Source organism: Rhinopithecus bieti, unplaced genomic scaffold (genome assembly GCF_001698545.2).
Source record: "Rhinopithecus bieti isolate Rb0 unplaced genomic scaffold, ASM169854v2 scaffold_15850, whole genome shotgun sequence".
NCBI classification, from domain to species: domain Eukaryota; kingdom Metazoa; phylum Chordata; class Mammalia; order Primates; family Cercopithecidae; genus Rhinopithecus; species Rhinopithecus bieti.
In genome coordinates this window covers 2,575,768-2,583,456 of record NW_016809273.1, presented here as the reverse complement: position 1 = coordinate 2,583,456, position 7,689 = coordinate 2,575,768, and positions in this window count along the sequence as shown.

Here is a 7,689-nt window from a genome sequence, read left to right as displayed (position 1 = left end):
TTTTTTTTTTTTTTGAGACGAGTCTCACTCGGTCACCCAGGCTGGAGTGCAACGGCACAATCTCAGCTCACCGCAACCTCCGCCCCCTGGGTTCAAGCAATTCTCCTGCCTCAGCCTCCTGAGTAGCTGAGGTTACAGGTGCCTTCCACTATGCCCAGCTAATTTTTGTATTTTTAGTAGAGATGAGGGTTCACCATATTGGTCAGGCTGGTCTCGAGCTCCTGACCTCAGGTGATCCACCTGCCTCAGCCTCCCAAAGTGCTGGGATTACAGGCGTGAGCTACCATGCCAGGACATGTGAAAGTTTCATCTACAGAGAAGTGATGCTAGGGGAAAGAGAGAGCTCACCACATCACTATCATGCCTTTAGGCCAGCTGACCTACCACCCAGGGCTCCTCTCATGCCATCCACTTCCTACTTAGGGTGATCACATAATTGGTAATGTAGAGGCTCATTGTTAGAACCAAGCTTACCTGTTAAAAAATAGGCTTTCTTAACAGTGTGATATTCATCCAGTAGAGGCCTAGTCCCATGATAACAGGGCAAACAATTTTGAACTCCTTGTTAGATTATATTAGAGTTCTCACACAGTTTGAAGTTGCTGCAATTAGCATTCAGCCTTCATATGTTCACTCAATCCTCCTGTTTTCAGCATAGTACCTGCCCATTTACTCCCCAACACACACACCTCAGTCTAGAACCCACATCTCTGTCCAGGCTCAGTGGCTCACATTTGTAATCTGAGCATTTTCAGAGGCTGATGTAGGAGAATCACTTGAGCCCAGGAGTTTGAAACTAACCTAGGCAACACAGTGAGACCCTGTCTCTACAAAAAAAATTAAAAATTAACCAAGCACGGTGGTGCTATGTAGTCCCAGCTACCCAGGAAGCTGAAGTAGGGAGGACCGCTTGAGCCTGGGAGGTCAAGGTCGAGGCTGCAGTGAGCGAAGATGGCGCCACTGCATTCCAGGGCAACAGAGAAAGACCCTGTCTGGGGGAAAAAAAAGGAGGGGTGGGGAAGGGAGAAAATAGAATCTATCTGCATTGGTCTCTCCAGAGAACAGATGTCCAGTCATCAGGAGCTGTTGGGGAGGGTGTCTGGGAATCTAACGTCACTTTTTCTTCTTTACTCTGTCCCTTCCCCTTTACCCAAGATTTCAGAGGTATCTGATCCCAATCCTTTTGAGGATTTTCAGAGTAAGTTAGTTTAGTTCTCAATCCACTTCTAGCCAAAATTCACTCTTTTGGGTAGGTTAAATCTCTTACCATTAGTTCCCTTGCTTTTCAGCTTCCAAAATTTTGTTCTGTTGTCTCCTTTCATGTTCTCTCTGTCCTAGTTGTGTTAGGTCTTTTTTCTTTTTATTTATTTATTTATTTTTTTTTTTATTTTTCCTTGGGGTTTTGAGAGGAAAACAAAATTTGATACATGTATTCAATGCACTGTCTTATTATGGAACACCATACCGTTATTGATGTTACAGGCTTGGATCTTGAACCTCCTAACCCACTTTATGAGCTGAAGCTCTCAGTTTTCTTTAGTTTGACACCTTACATAGCAGTGTGTGATCCTCTGGCTCACTTGAATTGCTGCTCTTTGCCATTATGTCTTTGGGAAAGTTAATTAACTACAAATGGAAAACAAGGATCTTAGATATGGTCATCATTTAATACAAATGAAGCACTAAACTAGTCATTTCATTTTTGGCTACTAATATTGGCTGCCTTCACCTGGAAAAAAATGATGCTGTTATTAGTAATAATTCCTATCATGTTTGGAGTAGCTTTTAGTTGAAAAGATCTAAATATTCCTTGAACTCCTGTGGACTTCTTATTACAGACTCTCAAGGCTAAGCTTTAAAATTGAGAAAAATCAATTTTCTGACTCCTGCCAATAGCAATTCTTGGGAGATGATTAAGGGTCAGCATGGCATATTAACATTGTTGATCTAAAACAAAGCTAATAATTTTCATCTTTTACCCAATATTCCAATCAGTGTTCTTAAGTTAATAACGTTAGCTTCCTGAAGCGAACCTACAGTCTTTATATTTTCCATTTAATTGGATTTTAGCAAGCAATATTTGAATTTCCATTCCATAAGGTGACGCTGACTAAATGCTAAGTGTAGTAAAATTGGTATTAAATCTCTTGTATTTGGGCACTTTAAGGATGATTTGGGCATGAAAATAGGGTATTACGCTGTGGACAGCGTACTAATTTTTTATGTGGCTTTGATAAATTGCCACAAATGGAGTGGCTTAAACAACTCAAATATCTTACGGTTCTGTAGGTCACTAAGTGTAAGGGGGTAGATGCAGTCAATATTTACAAAAGGATTAAAGTACAATCTTTATTAATTTGTAAATAAAGATTGAAATCTGACACAGGTCTTAGTGGGCTAAAATCAAGGTATCTGCAGGCTGCACTTCTTTCTAGAGCATCTAGGGGAGCATACGTTTTCAGCTCATTTGGATTGTTGGTGGAATTCAGTTCCTTGAGTCTCTGGGACTGATGTCCTTGTTTTCATGCAGGTTGTAAGCTGAAGACTCTTCCCACCTTTTGGTGGGTAGTCACCTTCCTTACCTTGTGGCCCTGTCCTCAACCCCCAGCAGGAGCAGGTTGAATCTTCGCATCAAATCTCTCCAACTCTTCTATCCCATAGCTCTCTGAAAACAGCATGGATATAGTCTCCAATCTTAAGGATGCTTGTGATTAGATTGGGTACTTCCTGATAATCCAGAACAATCTCCCCGTTTCAAGGTCCATTACCTTAATCACATCTACAAAGTCCATTTTGCCACGAAAGGTTCTGGGGATTAGGGTATGAACATCTGTGGGGGAACATCATCCTGCCTACATGTGTAACTAAAAAATGAAGTTGTTTAGAATTGGCAGCTTGAAAATTCAAAGTAAAAACATTCTCCCAAAATAAATACATGTTGTATTATTTGCTTAAATCTGTTGAAGGAAGATAGCAGAAACACAACTGGCTTTTTATAGTATACCTTCTCCTCCCCAAATTGGGTTATTTTAGTTTTGGTTTTATCTTTAATCTTTCGTTAAGAGTCTTCAAAATAATAAAGATTATACTTTAATCCTTTTGTAAATATTGACTGCATCTACCCCCAAAGTGACAGCCATTACAATAGGGCAGATAAAAATGGAGCAACTTCTTTTGCTATTGTTAGACACTGACAAAGTCATTCAAATAAAAAGCAAATTAAAATGGAGCTACTGAAGAGTTTAAAAGGCAAATGTTGCCTTTCTTTGCTATCTCTTACCCAAAAACTTCAGCGTGTGATCCGAAGACAGCCTGGCAATATTGTCTACTGTCTTTTAGCATGCTCCAAAAAGCAGCTGATTATCTTGGAAGGGCTTCAAAAGCAATTAAGAAAATCCCTTATGTCAAGTTACATTTCAGACAGGACAAATTAGATGTATGGGAAAATGTCCTGATAAAGTACTCAAGAAATAATGAATCTGTGTACAATTTGTAATTGCTCCTGCAAAAAATTTACAACATAAAAGGGCCTGTTAACCTGAGACTGAGACTGGAAGCTCACTGATGGTTTTTTTTTTTTTCATTACAAATGCAAATGCCTTTTGAAATTGAGCCCAGAGCATTTTTAAATGTCCAAAATGTAATTCAAAACATTGTTTATTACATTTCTGTCTGGGCTCTTCACTGCATCACAAGCTGCTTTGTAAATGCTGATTTTTCCGCCAGCAGGTCTGCAATGAAAAATGGCTGATCGGGCTGGCTGATGTAGAGTGTGTTCTAAAGGGCAGCTCTGCGCCAGGATGAAGGGTAAGGGTTAGCGCAAATGCCACAAAAAGATGGTGATGGATGGTAATTGGAAAGACATTCCAGTTGTTAAGTGTCACTGAGATCGTTGCATTTGTTTCCACTTTATGCATTAAAGATAGACAGATAACCTTCTATCTGCATAACCCCATCCCTGTAACTACAGAACAATGCAGTCTCCATGGATCACGGATAATAAGTTTTCAGGGCAGGGGCTGGTGGATTGGGTGCTGGAGGCTGGGGATGCTTAGTCAGAACGAGGTGTCATCTAGATAGAGTACTTTTATCACAGTGCTGGGAAATTCAAATGCAATTTTCTTCCCTTATGAACTACTATTCCCCTGTGAGTAAACTGATTTCAACTCTTCTAAACTACTTGGATTTTTTTCCTCAATTCCCTAACTTTTGAAGTATGGATGTGCTCATTGCTAATTTTTTCCCCCATGATAAACATTAGCAAGTGGGAAGTTGTTATAGGGTTATTATACAATATTTATAGACCACTTTTTATTTGTGAAGTTTTTTGAAGGTCTCTTAAATATGAACTGTTTCCAAATAACCTTGGGCTTATTTTTTATCTTGATCCAAATCCCATGGAAGCAAACCAATCATGAAGCTCTCTTAAAAGTCATCGGGAGCCCCAGGCTCAGAACCCAGCTGTGCAGCATGAACTATTAGGCCCAGTGCTGCAGGAAGCTTTGAGTAACTGAACCACGGGGACTGATGCTCATTTAGGAATCAAAGTTGGTGCTTTGTTTCCTGAAGCCTTTGCCTGAGCCGAGGAAGGTGGAATAAATCCCTCACAGGAGTTCAAATTGTATAGACTTTACTTTAAACACAAATTCTCAAAACAATTCCTTTTGAGACAGTTTAACAAAGTGATGTCTTTTCTGTTTAAAGACTAGGGAACAACAACAACAACAAAGCCAATAAAAAAGCAAACCTCAGAGTCTTCATATCCACAGGATGACTCCAATTTCTAAGTTTGTCTTCATTAATGTTCTCTTCCACTTTCATCAGTCCGTGTTCTCTCTTGGTGAGCTTTTTCCAATTTTCATCCACACCATCACAGGTACATATTCTGAAACCTCCTGATTACTTCTGTTATGTTCATCTACCTTCCTCTGCTTTATAACTTGATCATATTCTTTTTTATCTCTCACCAAAGTATGTTTTTCTTGATTTGCTCAGTTATCATTTGACATAATAATGGTGCCTACTAAGTACATTTCTAAGTGCTTTACTTGTATAAATTGTGATAAATTTGTGATAAAAATAACCCTATTGCATATTATTATTGTGCCATTTCACAGGTGGAAGACCCGAGACACAGACCCGAGACACATATTGGCCTCTTGCTGTCAGGTGGTGGAGTCAGGATTCATGCCCAGGTGACCTGGCTCCAGAGTTCACACCGCTTGCCCCTGTTTTTCACTGGCTCTTGTATTGGGGAGGGTATCAGCTTTAAGGTCAGAGAGACCCGAGTTTGAATGCAGATCCTGACATTTACATATAAACACCCTGGAAGTTTGACCTTGGGCAAGTTTAGCAACTTCACTGAGCTTCAGTTTCCTCAACAGTAAAACAGATATTTGTGTGAAAAAAACTGAGATAACCCCTGTCAAAGTCCATGACCATGGTAGGTGCTTGATACAACTTAAAATGTCAGCTAAGACAGGGTGTGGTAACTCACACCTGTAATCCCAGCACTTTTGGAGACCGAGTTTGACACCAGCCTTGGCAACAAAGTGAGACTCTGTCTCTACAAAATAATTGGCCGGTGTGGTGTCGCCTGCCAACTGCCACTGCACTCCAGCCTGTCTCTAAAAAAAAAAAAAAAAGTGTCAGATAATTCTTTCTCTCCTTCAATGTTCTCAGCTTCATAATTTGCAAAGGAAATTAACTAATTTTTGTGTGTTGAAGAAGAAGAGATTTAATATGTTGCTTCTAAGGTAACCTCAGGTATCGTGACTTTTCAGGTTGGTGGACTTTTCAATACTACAGTCCACCTAGGAAGAGTTACATCTCTGAAATTGGACCAAGTCACATGTGCTTGGGTGTACTTATTTTTGATCTGGATCTTTTATATTTCACTTACATGTTCTTGTAAGTGAAATGATCTTCAGGAAATGTTTTGAATGAAGAAATGAAGTGGAGCAGCAACCACCTGCTTGTGGGTTTGTATCATATCATGAAGAGCTGATGGGCCGGTCTGGTGCTCCAAGAATGGCAATGACCCATGGCAAATGTCTCGGCAGAGGCAGCAGTAGAATCCTCCCTGACCATGGGGCCAGCTGTTTCTGACTGCACACCATGCAGTGAGAAGTTCCCTTTCCAACCTGGACCTTTTCTAGGAACCACACGGGCTGTTAATTTTACAATGGCAAATACAACTGCAGATGGCTGTGTGCAAGATTGGGTTGCAGGATAAACATGATGAGGTACCCACTTTCTGGGGACACAATGGAAAGCTTTATCTTTTCTGTTACACTTATCTCAACAGGAATTAGAATCACAGGCTATTGCCAAGTTTCAGGTACACTTACTGATATATGATGAAAAGGATATGTAAAATTTGTTGTATTCAACAAATGAGCCCTTCCTCGAATAAGTCCTCACATCAGTTTTATCATCAGCTTGAACTAATATTTCGCTCTATACCCCCTACTTTACTTGACTTTTCCCCATGTAAATTTGGGCGTGTTAATCCACAGGCATTTATTATCTACTCTGTGTGCTTTCCTGTGCATTTGGAAATATCAAGAAAAAATCAAGTCCAATCTTCATCCCTAAAGATCTTGAAATCGAATAAGAGCTAAGAATAAAACATATACAAATGCTATACAAACATATTAATATTTTTGGAATGGCTATTTGCAAACTACCAGTTATTTAGTTTTTTTATAGGTATAGTCTATGCATAAATTAAGCATATGTTTATGTACATATTCCATTTTAAAAATACAGCTGAAAGGATGTTGTACATACTGTTGTATTCCTTGCCTTTTTTCATTGAATAGTATGTTTTGTAGGTTGTTTTATAGCTGTACATATGTATCTGCTCCATTATTATTTTATTTTAGCTCTGGGATACTTGTGCAGAATGTGCAGGTTTGTTACATAAGTAAACATGTCTCATGGTGGTTTGCTGCACCTATCAACCTATCACCCAGGTATTAAGCCCAGCATGCATTAGCTCTTTATCCTGATGCTCTCCCTCCCCCTGGCGCACCTCCCCCACCCCCCACAGGCCCCAGTATGTTTTATTCCTCTTCCTGTGTCCATGTATTCTCATTGTTCAGCTCCTACTTACAAGTGGAAATGTGGTATTTGGTTTTCTGTTCCTGTGTTAGTTTGTTGGGGATAATGTCTCCAGCTCCATCTATGTTCCTGCAAAGGACATGATCTTGTTCCTTTTTATGGCTGCATAGTATTCCATGGTGAATATGTACCACATTTTTCTTTATCCAGTCTATCACTGATGGGCATTTGGGTTGATTCTATATCTTTGCTATTGTGAACAGTGTCATAATGAACATACATGTACATGTATCTTTATAGTAGAATATTTACATTCCTTTGTGTATATACCCAGTATATATACCCAGTAATGGCATTACTGGGTCAAATGATATTTCTGTTTCTAGGTCTTTGAGAAATCGCCACACTATTTTCCACTATAGTTGAACTAATTTACATTCCCACCAACAGTGTAAAAACATTTCTATTTCTCCATAGTCTTGCCAGCATCTGTTGTTGTTTCTTGACTTTTTGATAATCACCATTCTGACTGGTATGAAGTGTTGTCTCATTGTGGTTTTGATTTGCATTTCTGATCAGTGATGAGTTTTTTTTTAATATGTCCATTGGCTGCATAATTTTTTT